Raw genomic sequence first — 15,824 nt, 5'->3', positions numbered from 1 at the left:
GCATGCAGATCAGGTAATTAGATATCTAGCTGCCCGATTTCCTTGAAAAAATGCCATTTGCAGCTGTACTACCTCATTTTTGTGGGAGCAAACATTTGTGTGCCACAAGCTGTAATCTCAAAAACTAGTGTGCGCAAAATTGCAGGCCCAAATTTGAGGCCAGGGTGAAACCTTTTTGAAAATTTGGCCATAAATTACTAGTATCAGCTGCTAACAGGGTCAGGCAGCTTGGTACTGCATCAGAGCATGCACTTTTCAACACAGCTTCTATAGGTGTGAGTTTCGGAGTTTCCAGGAAGGGAAAGGCACATAATTCACCCAAGTTGGCAGCCAGTGTCTAGTTGGCAGCCGGTGTCAAGTGGAGTGCCCCAGGGGTCGGTCCTGGGGCCGCTTTTGTTCAATATCTTCATAAATGATCTGGAGGATGGTGTGGATTGCACTCTCAGCAAATTTGCGGATGATACTAAACTGGGAGGAGTGGTAGATACGCTGGAGGGCAGGGATAGGATACAGAGGGACCTAAACAAATTGGAGGATTGGGCCAAAAGAAACCTGATGAGGTTCAATAAGGATAAGTGCAGGGTCCTGCACTTAGGACGGAAGAACCCAATGCACCGCTACAGACTAGGGACCGAATGGTTAGGCAGCAGTTCTGCGGAAAAGGACCTAGGGGTGACAGTGGACAAGAAGCTGGATATGAGTCAGCAGTGTGCCCTTGTTGCCAAGAAGGCCAATGGCATTTTGGGATGTATAAGTAGGGGCATAGCCAGCAGATCGAAGGACGTGATCGTTCCCCTCTATTCGACATTGGTGAGGCCTCATCTGGAGTACTGTGTCCAGTTTTGGGCCCCACACTACAAGAAGGATGTGGATAAATTGGAGAGAGTCCAGCGAAGGGCAACAAAAATGATTAGGGGTCTGGAACACATGACTTATGAGGAGAGGCTGAGGGAACTGGGAATGTTTAGTCTACGAAAGAGAAGAATGAGGGGGGATTTGATAGCTGCTTTCAACTACCTGAGAGGTGGTTCCAGAGAGGATGGTTCTAGACTATTCTCAGTGGTAAAGAGGACAGGACAAGGAGTAATGGTCTCAAGTTGCAGTGGGGGAGGTTTAGGTTGGATATTAGGAAAAACTTTTTCACTAGGAGGGTGGTGAAACACTGGAATGCGTTACCTAGTGAGGTGGTGGAATCTCCTTCCTTGGAAGTTTTTAAGGTCAGGCTTGACAAAGCCCTGGCTGGGATGATTTGATTGGGGATTGGTCCTGCTTTGAGCAGGGGGTTGGACTAGATGACCTCCTGAGGTCCCTTCCAACCCTGATATTCTATGATTCTAAGTTTTGAGTTTGAGAAACATCTTAGAAGACAGTTTTTAACTGTAATTTGAGACCTATTAATTTTACATGAATTATAATATTAATTGGATCCATAAACAGACAATGATAACAGATTAGGGGCCCAATCCCATTGAAGCCAATCGTAGTTTCAACACAGTTGGGAATTTTTTGACAACTTTTTTGTGGTTGAAAAATGCTGATCTGCTGAAACCAAAACTGTCTCGGAAACAGGGTCCGTTTTGATGAATTTCCCAACCTGAAATTTTTTCTGAGAAATTTCAAATCATTGAAGTGTCTGCTTTCGAAGTATTTAAAATAAAAAATTTCCACTTTCCAGTTCAAAACAATTTTGCTTCAAAATGTAAATTAATTAACCCAAATAAAGGTTAAAAAAAGAAAGGTCAAAATAAAAATGAAAGTTTTGAAATTATCCAGATGAAACATTTTGATTGACCCAAACAAAAACAAATTGGTTTTTTGGTTCACAAATATTTTTCAGATTTCAACTCCCCTCACCCCCATTTCAGAGAGGGGAAAAATGCTGAACTCTTGAAAATATTCACAGGATGGAAAAATGATGTCTTGACCAGTTCCAGTTTCAGCCTTAATAAACTATTGATAGTTGCATCATACTGCCTGCAGTTTCTGTGCTCTCTGTCATAGGACAAGCATATATTAGTGACAAGGGACCAGATGGTGCACTGCCTTTGTATACTAGAGAGATCCAAGTTCAAATTGCATTTTAGGTCACAAATAAAAAGGGGTTACCCTCATCTCCATGGGAGAATATAAAGAGCTGAAAACCATATAACCATCCTTGCAACAAAGCCTGTTACCAACTGTGTCCACATATCTATTCAGGGGACACCATCATAGGGCCTAATCACATCAGCCACACTATCAGAGGTTCGTTCACCTGCACATCTACCAATGTGATATACGCCATCATGTGCCAGCAATGCCCCTCTGCCACGTACATTGGCCAAACCGGACAGTCTCTACGTAAAAAAATAAATGGACACAAATCAGACGTCAAGAATTATAACATTCAAAAACTAGTCAGAGAACACTTCAGTCTCCCTGGTCACTCCATTACAGACCTAAAAGTCGCAATATTACAACAAAAAAACTTCAGAAACAGACTCCAACAAGAGACTGCTGAATTGGAATTAATTTGCAAACTGGACACCATTAAATTAGGCTTGAATAAAGACTGGGAGTGGATGGGTCATTACACAAAGTAAAACTATTTCTCCATGCTTATTCTCCCCCCCCTCAACTGTTACTCACACCTTCTTGTCAACTGTTGGAAATGGGCCATCCTGATTATCACTACAAAAGGGTTTTTTTTCCTGCTGATAATAGCTCACCTTAATTGATCACTCTCATTATAGTGTGTATGGCAACGCCCATTTTTTCATGTTCTCTGTGTGTATATATATCCCTACTGTATTTTCCACTGCATGCATCTGATGAAGTGGGTTTTAGCCCACGAAAGCTTATGCTCAAAGAAATTTGTTAGTCTCTAAGGTGCCACAAGTACTCCTCGTTCTTTTTGCTGATACAGACTAACACAGCTACCACTCTGAAACCAAACTATACCATGTCTGACTGAAACCAGTCTTAGTATCCATCACTTTCAGGAGCTCTACCATTTATTTACAAGCTTATTAAAAAAGTAACTGATAGATCAATCAGGTGGCTGCACTCATAAGATTTTAGATAAGCCATCTAGGCCCAAAGATCTCCTCTTCTGTACTGCAACATGGTCATCCCACAAACGAGCTGAAATTGAGTTCAGATTTGCAATGTAATGGACCAAACTGTTTTAACCTTGGGCTTTTGCAGAGCTGTTGCATGGGAGAACATTTACAACTGGGAACATCATTAATACATTGTTCAGTCCCATTTACACTACAAGACCAAGATTAACTGTACCAAAGTTCTCAGGTTCTCCGAACAGTGCGAATTACAGTGTAGAGAGGTCCAAACTTGAACTCTGCTGCACCATGACCTGTTATCCTATAGTTAACGTCCCATGAACACTTTCCTGGGAATGAATTTGTCTTCTTAATGCTGCCAACAGGCATATGCTAATTTTAAAGATTAAACAATGTGTCTCTAAATGAAAAGAGACATGCCACCCATTATTGTTCGTTTACAGCAAAACTGATCCAGGGACATTTCTGGATCTACCGAATAAAAGAGGAATACAGTATATACAATAGCTGTTACAGTACTCCATCCATTTCACTGAAACAAAATGGAACAAAAAACAATTATTATGGTAAATCATAGAATCATAGGACTGGAAGGTCACCTAGTCCAGTCCCCTGCACTCAAGGCAGGACTAAGTATTATCTAAACCATTCCTGACAGGTGTTTGTCTAACCTGCTTCTAAAAATCTCCAGTGATGGAGATTCCACAACCTCCCTGGGCAATTTATTCCAGTGCTTAACCACCCTGACATTTAAGAAGTTTTTCCTAATGTCCAACCTAAACCGTCCTTGCTGCAATTTAAGCCCATTGCTTCTTGTTCTATCCTCAGAGGTTAAAGTGAACATTTTTTCTCTCTCCTACTTGTAACAACCTTTTATGTACTTGAAAACTGTTATCATGTCCCCTCTCAGTCTTCTCTTCTCCAGACTAAAACAAACCCAATTTTTTCAATCTTCCCTCATAGGTCATGTTTTCTAGAACTTTAATTTTTATTGTTTCTCTTCTCTGGACTTTCTCCAATTTGTCCACATCTTTCCTGAAATGTGGTGCCCAGAACTGCACACAATACTCCTGCTGAGGCCTAATTAGCATGGAGTAGAGCGGAAGAATTACTTCTTGTGTCTTGCTTACAACGCTCCTGTTCATTCTGGGATGTATTATGTTTGCTTTTTTTGCAACAGTGTTACACTATTGACTCATATTTAGCTTGTGATCCACTATGACCCCCAGATCTCTTTCTGCAGTACTCCTTCCGAGGCAGCCATTTCCCTTTTGTATGTGTGTAATTGATTGTTCCTTCCTAAGTGGAGTACTTTGCATTTGTCCTTATTGAATGTCATCCTATTTACTTCAGACCATTGCTCCAGTTTTTCCAGATCATTTTGAATTTTAATCCTATCCTCCAAAGCACTTGCAACCCCGCCCAGCATGGTATCATCTGCAAACTTTATAAGTGTAATCTCTATGCTATTATCTAAATCATTGATGAAGATATTGAACAGAACCAGACCCAGAACTGACCCCTGCAGGACCCTATGCGTTATGCCCTTCCAGCTTGACTGTGAACTACTGATAACTATTCTCCAGAAAGGGTTTTCTAACCAGTTATGCACCCATGTTACAGTAGCTCCATCTAGATTGTATTTCCCTAGTTTGTTTATGAGAGAGTCATGTGAGACAGTATCAAAAGCTTTACTAAAGTCAAGCTATACCCCTATCTACAAGGCTTGTTTCCCTGTCAAAGAAAGATATCAGGTTGCTTTGACATGATTTGTTCTTGACAACTCCATGCTGACTGTTATTTACCACCTTATTATCTTCTAGGTGTTTGCACATTGATTGCTTAATTATTTGCTCCATTATCTTTCAGGTTACAGAAATTAAGCTGACTGGTCTGTAATTCCCCAAATTGTCCTCATTCCCCTTTTTATAGTTTGGCACTATATTTGCCCTTTTCCAGTCCTCTGGAATCTTTGTGTGATGATAATATGGCAATATGCAAGTCTGTACATCAGCAAGTCCTTTTACTTTTCTGTTAACAATATAAAAAGGATTAGGGGAATGGCTCACCTTCTGTTTGGAGAATCTGCTTTAATGTTGGAAGGAAACTTGAATGATAGTTATCTATAGATAACATATAAAGTTAGTGCTAACTGTTATATGCAGTTCACCTCTGCATCTTGCAAACTGCAGACATTCTGCAGCAGCAGAAACAACTCACTTCAAGTGTTAATAACTCCTTAGTGCAGGAATTATATCTACCACTGTGTTTGTTAAAACAGCTAGCACAGCAGGGCCTGATTGTGATTGGGTCTCTGGGCAATGCAGTCATCTTAATTACACTAATCAAATGAAATTTACTGGCATAGTATGAAATACTAGCTCCATTGTAGTTCATGGGAATTTTGCCATCGACTTCAGTGCAGCTGGGATTTCACCAGTAATAATTTAGTCCTTCACTGAAAATATTTCTCCTTTCACCAGAGCAAACTTGGAATCAAAGTACGTTTGAAGGTCTCATTTCCAATCTGTCTGAGGCCACTCAAGTGTAAGAAACCATGTGAGTCTTAACTAAGGCAATGCAGAAGATTCCACTTAAACCTAAAACCAGAGTAGTTTCTGGGTTCTAGTGGAACCACAGACATTAGGCCAAGTTCAAAAAGTTCAGCAGAGTTTGGCAACATAAACAGCGCTGGCCCAGTACTCCCTGCAACCAGTCTATCTGCCACCCCTCCTCCTACACACCAGATTCCTGCTTGTTAGCACTGTTGTCATCGGGGGGGAGGGATCCAGTAGCCTGACCCTCCATCCTCTGCCTCCTGCGGTTGGATGGCCATTTCCCCCTTTTGCCTCCTGGTTGTGTTAGATGGCCACTCCTCTAGGGGGTAGGAGGAGTGAGGCATCAGAAACAGCCATTTCCCCCTTCAGGTCTCTTCAGAGGAGCAGGAAGCTGAATCCCATTGGGTTCAGAACCAGGAGAAACCACCCAGATCTAATGAAGATTGTCCATGTCTCCTCTGAATAAATCAGGTCTGGTCCTCCACAAATAAAACATCTCTCCACCGATTTCTCATTATATCTATTCCTCCAAACGAATCAGATAACTCTGTTCCTGCCAAAAAAAACAGTCACCCCCCCCCGCAACCAATTTTGCTTCCCTTTCCCAAATAAATCAGTCAATTCTTCCTCTCCATCTTTCCCCCATCTTTGCACAGTTCCTCAGTTGCTACTTCAGTCTTCCAGCTCCTCCTCTTCCTTCACCTGGACCACTCTGCGCCTCTTCCCCTTTAAAGGAATGGTGGTTCAGGGAACACCGCATGCCTCACTTCAAAAACAGTTTCAAAAATAACTAGTGGTGCCTGGGCCATTTTGCCATCTCTCCCCCTTTCCTCCTTATAAAGAACCAGGAGCGAGGCAACACTGCTCCCCGCTAAAAAATTCCCCCCAAGCCTGTGGCTCATCGGGCTGATGTGGTTAAGGTGCACCAGTTTCACAGCTACTGGTACACAAGGGAGCGATGTGGCCACCTTCAAGTCTGATGCCTTTGACTGCTCTAACCTGACAGATCAGATACCCATTTTGCAGCAGGGTGAACTGAAGGTGGCCTTCCAGTGTGAGACGAAGCAAGACACAAAGCCACAACCTTCAGCATCATAGTCAAGCACCTTACACTACTCAGGTACTGCACACGAAGAGTGATCCAGGCAAAATTTCTACTAGTATAATTGTGCCTTCTTGTGGGGGCCCTTCTTATCCTAAGTTTCACAGTATGTGTGACCATGCTCTTCATCAGGGTATGCCAGTGAGGGAAAGGGGTTCATGATGCTTTGGTTTTGTAGAACCCATATATGCTATGTTTTTGGGACACAGTCCATCCATTTTTAGCAATATATTTGCCATTTTCTTACTTTGTTCTTCCACAAAGTTCGCTGGGTCCCATGTGTGACTGGGTGTCTGGGATGGACCACATTGATAATGCCACACACAGGGCAGATTGTAAGAATCAGGGCAGACAATCCCCCCAAATTGGTGGTTTATTCTATAATTAGATTCACCAAGCCAGTATCAAAAGAGCTTCTGCAAATACTACACTGGTTAATCAGAAGCCAAACACAGTCCCCTTTAGACAGTCCAGCTGTTGACTCCCATCCAGACAAAAAGGTCTAATATAGTGAGAGGTTACTGAAAACCCAGTTCACCATATGTGGGGTTCTACTAATCCCAAAGGATCAGACACTTACCTCCAGGTCAATATGTATCTCAGATCTTACCCAAATATCACGCGGTCAGCCAATCCTTAGTAAACTAACTAAAGATTTATTAATAAAAGAAGAGAGTTATAAATAGTTAATAGATCATATACATACAAATGATTGCAAAGACCATATATCAGGTTTGTACCGGTGAGGGAACAGATGGCTGGCTTGTAAAAGTCTCTCTGGTAACTTCAAAAAGATTGGAAGGTTCTCAGTCCATAGTTCAAGATACTCCTTTAAGTTGTAAATCCACAGTCCAGAGAATTAGGAGCAGGAAAAAAACAAAATGGAGATATCTCAGGGGTCTTTCATACCCTCTGCCATGTGCACGGAAATTTACTGTCCCAAACAAAGCCCACAGCCCGTGTATAGAAAGTTACTGGCCTAACATGGAGGCTAGAGTCACATAAGCATAGAAAGCTACTGGTAAAAGATGGAGTCTTAGATCACATGTCCTCATCACATGTCTTTATATGCTTTGCTGAATCACAGGGGTGGCCATTGGTGCCCTACTGTCTGAGGCAGCTGCAGGAAGGCCTACTGGGCAGGATGAGTTTCTTCAGTGGCCCTTTGTGAGAGCTGAATGTCCTTAATGGCCATCAGCACATTGCTGTCTAGCTCTGATGTAAATCTATCTGGGAGGTGTCACCCAATACAACACATGTTTAAGATACAAGTACATAGCCAATATTCATAACATCAGAAACAAAGGTGATCCATAACATTGGATACAAAGATGATACATGCATAAACAGGATAATCAAACTTAGCAAATCATAACTTTTCCATTGATACCTTACATGATATACTTTGTACAAGACTTATGGAAATTGTGTAATAGTGGTAACAACCGTGATATAAATATACACAGCATCACACCATATATTTCAATGGAGTTAAAAAAATCCCCACTTTATCCTCCCTAGATCCTAGCTCTTCTCTTCTACAACTTTTCCAGGATTAGTGCATATGAAATCCTGAACCTCCAGCAGAAACAGCAAGGCTTGGGCATGCTATCCCCACCCCATGAAGAGAGACTCTGCAGGGTCTGGTGTGCGTAACAGCTGGGCTTATTTGGCCCAAGTCACAACTTCATCTTATTCATACAAAAAACATTGTAATCACACGCTTTAATGAAATTCAAACTTCACTACAGTCTACTCAGAGGGACCCGTGATTTGAACAACAGAGGTGTTGCAGGCAGCTTCAATTTGCATAGATGCTAGGTGATAATGCTTGTAGAGTGCATAATTGCACTATGTCTGGCTCTGGCAAGTGCCATCTGTTTTTCATTTTCTTTAGCAGTATAATCATCACCTCCACCCTCCCTGCCTCCCAAATTTAAAATGTGATTGCCTTCGCACCTTCAATGCGATCCCAGTTAGGCTGTGTGTCTACTGATTTATTCTACCACAACGCAATGAACCAACTACTAGATCATTCTCTTCTAAATTAGAAGGAATTTGATTTGCAACTTTTGACAAAGTAACATCACTCATAAAACTGAATGTATAGGGGGAAATCAAATGCTACGGAGACAAACCAGAACCCAGTTCTGCTCACCTGAGCTCAGAGAACAGCTCAGAAGAAACGTTTTTAAACATGCAAAAGTTCATGAGGATGAAAGCAACTTAAGCGTTATCTTAATACAAACTAATAACAATATAGTAATAGTGAAGCAGCAGCAGCAGCATGGGAATGGGGAAAATTCTTATCGTAGCTGGGCGAAGGGAATTATTTGCTTAATGTTTTCTGTTTCAATTAACATTCCTGCCAGTAAACTCATTTGCAAAATACATGTGGAAAGTGAACACAAAACACTGGACACTATCACAGTGAATTCATTTTAAAATCAGAATATTTGTGGAAGGCTTTCCCCCCGCCCCCGGTATTCATTTCACTGTCCTTATTAAGCATCTTTCATATATAAGTTTCTAGAAAACTGCCAGATATACTCCAACATGCTCTGCATATATGGGGGCAGAAAGAACTGGGAAGACAAAGTTATGATTTTGTATAAAATCAACTAATTTCAAACCAACATATGTGGTGGGTCAAAAGATTCAGCATATTACAAAAGCAATTAAATTGGGTAACTGAGTGTACTTTAAACACCATGAATGTATTTGCTGAAATATGGTACAAAGTAATCATAGATTCCTGAGTCCTTGAACAAAGATTCTTTCTGTTTAAAGATGTAGATTGCAAACGATACAAAATATAGTTGCAATTTGGTTTGAGAACAATTACAAAGAAAGCCCAAATAAAAAGGAGAAACTTTACCTCAAGCCCTCTTTGTACTTCTCAGCTACACTGTTGTGATACAATTACTTTCAGGGAGAAACAGGACTTGACCACCAAAGCTACTGTGTGCTACAAACTGAATGAGATGATTAACAGGACATTGTCAGATCACATATACTCTTACACACACACAAAACCATGGTAAAAGAACAGTGATAAGGTTGAAAAGTTGAGCATTCAAAGATTAGGAAATGCCAGAATGAAGATTGCTGTGCAACTAGCAGGATGTACAGAAAATGTGCTTCCGTTTTACAAATGTGTGGGTGAGGAGAGCGAGGGTGGCAGTTGCAAAGAGAGAATCCAACTGAAGAGTACTGGGATGGAGTACATTTTGGAGGTGGTGTTACAAACATGATTCAACATGGGGTGAAATAGTGAAGCCATTGAGGGAGGGCCACGCTCGCCTGTTCAGTCCTGGGAGGATGGTCAGGCTAGGAGGGCAGAAGGCTCAATCACTGGATAGCCATGACCAACAGAGCCGCACAATGGAATGTGGAAATCAGACAACAGGTTCCCCACGAGTCCTCATTCCTCTGTTTTCCTTTCCTAGGGACCCTGGAGGCTACTACTCCCCTGGGTTAGCAGTACCTCCAATGGCCCTGCCTACATGAAGGAGAGACATGGGAGGACCAGGACTAGGGGGGCTCATTCTACAACCTAACACAACCGATGCCTGTATGGAACTGGAACCAGTGGCTTCCGAGGGTCTGCATTGTTCCCAGCATTTTTTTTTTTTTTTAGCTTGGGGAAGTTGCCAGGGGGAAGGTCTTCAACCCAGGCTGTTTCATTTGGCAGTGTGGGTATATGTGAGATACTTAACGAACTTCAGCTCCAGAGGCAAGTGATGGGGCTGGCAGCCACTGTGCTTCAGTACGGTTGCTGCAGAACGGGGATGCCCATTGCTCTGCAGCTGCAAAACTCAACCAGGTTGTGGAGCCCAACTGGGGTCTCCAGCTGTGGGGAATCAAGGCCAGGTTTTAATTTTCCTTTCACTGCATAAAAAGAGAGAACAGAGCACTTACCCCGGGCACCGGAAAGCCTCCCACTTACTTAAAACACACATCATGGAACTCAACCAAATCCAGCAGCCAAACTGTACTGACCCCATAACAACAATGAACCAAGACGATCTAACTTGGCCTGTGATTTTTAAGTAGACAATTTTAATTTTATCCTTCTGTGTGTTTGATTATCTATATTAAAGGCTAATACATTCTTAGCTAGGCTTAAAGCAGCAGCAGCAGTGTTTTTGAACACTCAACCATTCAGAATTTAGCCCATTTTAATTATTACGCTTCATGAAATATATCCTGTTTTGCCTTTTCCGATCTTTCTTACAGAGGAAACGAGATCTAGAAACAGAAAACTGATCAAACGCCAAGTCAGTCTGTGTATTTGTACTTAGTTACATATCACCAATTGCCACATTTGATTTGGAATCTAATCTGTGCTTCAGATTTGAAACTGCTAACATAGGAAGAGCACCCATCTAAAGCTCTGAATGCATGCATTGTTGGTCACATTTAATTTGACTCAGCTTATATGAAGCATGACCTAGAGAAAGGGTATGTTTCCAGTCTGTCTTATGGACTCATGCCTCCATTACATTGCACTGTAGGTCTAATTATATTTTGAATGCTTTTTACTTGAGTGCATATATACACACACAAGGAGAAAAAAAAAAAAGAAAAATCCATTCCACAAGGCCCACAAGTGAATTCTTAAAAAATAAACCACTTTAAATGTTTCTCAGGGTTCCCCATCTCTTGATTTTTTCCAGTGTTTCCCATCTTCTCTGTGCCTATATTTTAGACAGTAAACTCTTTCGACCAAGCATTTTTGTGTATGTGTTACACAGTGCCAAGCACGTTTGAAGCTCAACAAATAATTAATAAGGAAATAATAATAATCTGGAGTCTTTTGACCTTTTGGTCAGGCTGCAAGTTTTGCTCTTTTGATAAAGCTTTTCCACCATGTAAGTACTACCCCTTCCCTATCTCAAGCAGCACATCCCATAACCAAAAGAAGAGAGATGAAAACTCCATAAAGTCGGCTAAAACCTTAATATAGCAAGTAATGATGTCTGTTAGACTGGTGTAATGGGAGTTCTTGGGTACTCACACTGTTCTGTCTTTAGAATGTAAACCTTTCAGGGAAAACACTGTTTGTTTTCTATGATTGTACAGCACCCAGTACAGTGGGTAACCTCAATCTCTACTAGGACCTTAGGGCAATACCATAGTATAATATTTACTACTACTCCACTCTCTCCAGAACTAATTGGAATCCACACTATTCTAATGCAACAACAAAATAATCAAAAAACCAAGGATTTATGATGTATCTAAAATCCAACAATTTATTTATCCCATTACTGATTCCTCTCTTCTGAACACTTTCTCCCTTTCTTAGAATAAATGTAGTACTCATCAGGGCCTGTGTGTTCTATCCTGGTCTGAAAGGATTATTTCTAGGATAGTTCAGTATCCAAGATTGTTCTGCAGGTGTCCTCTCTAGTGAGAATGTCACCAAGGCTGCCAGTTGTGGTGGTTTTTGTGATATGAATGTCTATCTCTTAGGAACTAGGCTGAAACTTCTTTCACAAAAGCCATTACACTGCTGTGAGGTGGAAATGACTACCTATCTGAATTACAACCAAAGACTGAGAGGTGAAAGGCTTTGAAATCTACTATTCATCCCATGATCTACTCAATCACCCCATTAGCTGTGTCTGAAAATTGGTATGGAAATGTACAAAAAATTCTCTCTCTCATGTCAGAATTTCATAGCCACACTATTCAGATCACTCACTTTGTTCTCCCCATTTTATAATGAGGAAATGATTTGACCCAACAGAAAGTATCAAGTTTATTTTTATTCACGCTGGTCCTGCTTTGAGCAGGGGATTGGACTAGATGACCTCCTGAGGTGTCTGCCAACCCTAATCTTCTATGATTCTATCTGCTGGGCCATGTAGCTACATAAGAATAGAGTATATTATGTGGTGTGTTTCAAATTAATTAAAATGTGGCTTCTTAAAAATGTTCTCCAACTGTTTACATTCCTCCAGCTTCTTACCTGTTTTTTTGATGACCCAAAGCTACTTTAATCTGATAGCATCATCTGTCACAAGCCCCACTGAGGGTACGTCTACACTGCAATAAAAGACCTGTGGCACAGCCATGCCTGGCCCGGCTTAGATAACTCTGGCTGCGGGGCTAAAAATTGCAGTGTAGATGTTTGGGCTCAGTCTGGAGCCTGCGGGCTACAAGACCCTGTGAAGGGGGTGGGTCTCAAAGCCTGGGCTCCAGCCCAAGCCTGAACATCTACACTGCAATTTTTAGCCCTGTGAGCCTCAGTCAATTGACCTGGACTCTGAGACTCAGTGCTGCAGGTTTTTTATTACAGTGTAGATGTATCCTGAGAAAGCGACAGCCCTGCAGTGTTGTATGCCAGCCCTTAGGTGCAGCATAATCCCTGCTCTCACAGCAATTCCCTGTGTCTAAATTTTGACAGGGTATCAAATAATACTGGGGATTAGACACTGCAGACCTTACAGCAGAATTGTCATTGCAAAATATGTAGAGTAGAACCACACCTCTAACCTATCCCTTTAAAAATACTTATTAAAGAAATATTCCTTTTACGAGAATTATATGTTGGTGAATTATTACATGCCTAGAACCCCAACCAGGGGTATTCTATTTGCTACCCAAGATCCATAAACCTGGAAATCCTGGTTGCCCCATCATCTCAGGCATTGGCACCCTAACAGCAGGATTGTCTGGCTATGTGGACTCTCTCCTCAGGCCCTATGCTACTAGCACTCCTTGCTATCTTCGAGACACCACTGACTTTCTGAGGAAACTACAATACATCAGTGATCTTCCAGAAACCATCCTGGCCACTGTGGATGTAGAAGGCCTCTACACCAACATTCCGCACAAAGATGGACTACAAACTATCAGGAACAGTATCCCTGATAATGTCATGGCAAACCTAGTGGCTGACCTTTGTGACTTTGTCCTCACCCACAACTATTTCACATTTGGGGACAATGTATACCTTCAAGTCAGTGGCACTGCTATGGGTACCCGCATGGCCCCACAGTATGCCAACATTTTTATGGCTGACTTAGAACAACGCTTCCTTAGCTCTCGTCCCCTAACGCCCCTACTCTACTTGTGCTACATTGATGACATCTTCATCATCTGGACCCATGGAAAAGAAGTCTTTGAGGAATTCCACCATGATTTCAACAATTTCCATCCCACCATCAACCTCAGCCTAGACCAATCCACACAAGTGGTCCATTTCCTGGACACTATTGTGCAAATGAGCGATGGTCACATAAACACCACCCTATACCGGAAACCTACTGACCGCTATAGTTACCTACATGCCTCCAGCTTCCATCCAGGACACACCACACGATCCATTGTCTACAGCCAAGCTCTAAGATACAACCACATTTGCTCCAATCCCTCAGACAGAGACAAACACCTACAAGATCTCTGTCAAGCATTCTTAAAACTATAATACCCACCTGCTGAAGTGAAAAAACAGATTGACAGAGCCAGAAGAGTACCCAGAAGTCACCTACTACAGGACAGGCCCAACAAAGAAAATAACACAATGCCACTACCCGTCACCTTCGGCCCCCAACTAAAACCTCTCCAGAGCATCCTCGAAGATTTACAACCTATCCTGAAAAATGATCCCTCACTCTCAGAGATCTTGGGAGACAGACCAGTCCTCACTTACAGACAGCCCCCCAACCTGAAGCAAATGCTCTCCAGCAACCACACACCACACAACAAAAACACTAACCCAGGAATCTATCCTTGCAACAAAGCCAGATGCCAACTCTGTCCACATATTTTTTCAAGTGACACCATCATAGGACCGAATCACATTAGCCATGCCATCAGGGGCTCATTCACCTGCACATCTACCAATGTGATATATGCCATCATGTGCCACCAATGTCCCCCTGCCATGTACATTGGCCAAACCAGACAGTCTCTATGCAAAAGAATAAATGGAGACAAATCTGACATCAGGAATCATAACATTCAAAAACCGGTAGGAGAACACTTCAACCTCTCTGGTCACTCAGTAAAAGACTTAAGGGTGGCAATTTTGCAACAGAAAACCTTCAAAAACACACTCCAATGAAAAACTGCTGAGCTTGAATTAATATGCAAACTAGATACCATTAACTTGGGTTTGAATAGAGACTGGGAGTGGCTGGCTCATTACACATATTGAATCTATTTCCCTATGCTAAGTATCCTCACACCTTCTTGTCAACTGTCTAAATGGGCCATCTTGATTATCACTACAAAAGTTTTTTTTCTCCTGCTGATAACAGATCATCTTAATTAATTAGCCTCTTACAGTTTCAACTTCCACCTTCTCTGTACTATATGTTCCATTCTATGTATCTGATGAAGTGGGCTGTAGCCCATGAAAGCTTATGCTCTAATACATTTGTTAGTCTCTAAGGTGCCACAAGTACTCCTGTTCTTTATTCCTATTGTGTGTCTCTCTCATTTTATTACAAAAAAGATGTACATGGTTACCATCTATACTTGCTTATAAGCCAAGCACACTAACATGAATATTGAAATTGATCTATGTGTCAGCTGATCATAGACACAAGTATATATGTATCTAGTAGCACACATATGGCTACTATGGATACACCCCAGCCACGTGAATATAAGTCAGTGGGGCCAGTAGCAGCAGTCGCTACCTAGGGATCCTGAATATGTTCGAAGGAAGCACTTTCCTTTTAAATCCTAGATTTTTTCAAATGCTTCTAACTATCCACTGAACTTAGCCTGTGGCTGGAGTTCCTCATGTTTGTCTCAGCCTAACTGTTGTGAAAAATATGGCATGATTCTGCTCAGCAATTTTTGGATTGCCCACATGCAGAAAGAAGTGTTTTTTACAGCTTAACCCTAGAGGAACTGGACAGTTGCCAGATCACTGTCAGCTGGAGACCAGAGGACCAAATGACAGGAAGAGGTGGACCACCGGAGAAGCAGAGCACCTGTTGGCAGGGGATGCCACGTGGGGAGAGAGCCGCCATGCCCAGCCACGAGGAGGTGCTCTAATGGTGAGTTCACCCTTTCACAGAGGCTATTACCGGAATACTGTGTCCTGTTCTAGAATCCACACTTCAAAAAAGGATGCTCAAA

The sequence above is a fragment of the Natator depressus genome, chromosome 1 (genome assembly GCF_965152275.1).
Source record: "Natator depressus isolate rNatDep1 chromosome 1, rNatDep2.hap1, whole genome shotgun sequence".
NCBI lineage: Eukaryota > Metazoa > Chordata > Testudines > Cheloniidae > Natator > Natator depressus.
This window is presented reverse-complemented; position numbering follows the sequence as displayed.